Raw genomic sequence first — 1,890 nt, 5'->3', positions numbered from 1 at the left:
CAATTGTAGTTCTCTTTCCTTCTCTCTCTGTAGCTCTATGTCTCTGTTTTTCTCTCCCTATTCATCTACCTATCCAGGATAAATTGGGGACATGAATGACTGGAAAGGTCTATGGATCAATTACATTGTAGCAGTGAGAAGCAAAATAATCCAAGTATCCCTTGAGATACTATAAGAGCCAGAGGAAAAATACATTGATTGAATGGATGATTTATTGGAGATTTATTGAATTGCATGGATGTAAAAGGCAAAAAGATAAGGATACCAGAAGTACCAGAGCAGTGAAATTACTGATCTAACAAAGTAGCAAAAGCTATGTTTTGTGTATGTGTATGTATATATGGGTATACATGCATATGCAATATACAAACATGTGTGGTAGGTGCTTTATAAAGGCTTGTCAGCTTAAACTTTTTGTGTATGTCATGAACACTTTTGGCATTCTGGTGAGGCCCATGTACTCCTCAGAGTAAAGTTTTGAAACAATTGAAGGAAATGTTAAATTTCAGTTAGAAGTTAATGAAAATAAAGATGAATGTTTTCCCCCTCATCTAAGTTCATGAATCTCTGATAATCTGTCCCTAGGTTTAGGATCCCTGGATCAGACAGTTTGCATTATCTTCCGCTGATATACTAACCTGATGAGTTATTACAAGGTGGAGATGACCCTACGTTCTAAAAAGTGATACCAGAATTATGTAAACTCTGGGAGTTCCTACACAGTTAGAAAGGATTCAAGTATGTTCCAGGCAATAGACCATGTTTATATACATATATATGTACAGATACATACACACATAAACATACATAGATATGCATGTATATGCACATCTATGTATGTATATAAAACAGCATTTTTCCAATTACATATAAAGACAATTTTTGACATTCATTTTAAAAAATGTTTAAGTTCCAAATTTTCTCCTTCCCTCCTCCCTGTCCTAAAACAGTAAGCAATTAGATTATAGGTTATATGTGTGTAATCATGTAAAACATTTCCATACTGACGTTTACATTGCTGAAAGAAGAGTCTAAGATAAGAGGAGTGGTGATTTTTGTCAATGGAGACAGGATCCACATCAGTGAAATAATAGATCCTTAAATTAATATGGAGATTATTTTTAAATATCCCATCCCTCCCCTATTCCCTGCTCTCTGATATTTTAGTAAAGGTTTAGGGAGGGAAAGATTTTTCAAAAATTGAAAAAATTAATGCCAAGCCAGGGGGAAAAATCCCCAAATAAGTGTTGAACATGAGTATATGGTACCAAGGGAAGGAACATCAGAAAAAGAGTGGAGAAGGCTTGGAAAGATTGTAGGCACCAAATCAAGTTAACTTCAGTGATAAGAAATGAGGTAGAAAAATCAAAGGGAGATTGCACAATCCACTCAAAAGGATATATTAAATTGGTGCTATGTTTTTCCCTCTAAGTATACACTTTAAGGAATAAGACTTCCACAAGGGAGAAAGAGACAACAATGGGACATTTGAATTGAAAGAATTGATTTTTTTTCTTGCTTTCTCAATGAGGAGGATGTGGGGGAAAGAATACAGATATGACAGAAGAATAAAATTTAGTTTTGTAATAAAGTTTTTAGAAAAATAACTGGCATTAAATTCAAAAAAGAGAGACTTTGACCTCAAAAACAGTGAAAAGGAAGTAGAAACTAGAATGGGGGCAGGAATAACTAGAAATACTGAAAGTAGGCTAGAGGAAACCGCTCTGGCCGTGTGTGTGTGGAGCAAAAGGAGACAGTCTTGAGGTAGGTACATCGTGTCGATTGGTAGAGTCAGAAAAGGATGGAAAAGGCAGTGAAACAAAAAAAAAGAATGTTATCTAGGCTGAAGCCAAAATGTTGCATAAATTCCAGGTTTGAGTACCTGGAAAA

The sequence above is a fragment of the Notamacropus eugenii genome, chromosome 2, assembly GCF_028372415.1.
Source record: "Notamacropus eugenii isolate mMacEug1 chromosome 2, mMacEug1.pri_v2, whole genome shotgun sequence".
In the NCBI taxonomy this organism is placed as follows: domain Eukaryota; kingdom Metazoa; phylum Chordata; class Mammalia; order Diprotodontia; family Macropodidae; genus Notamacropus; species Notamacropus eugenii.
Note: the sequence above shows the minus strand (reverse complement) of the source record.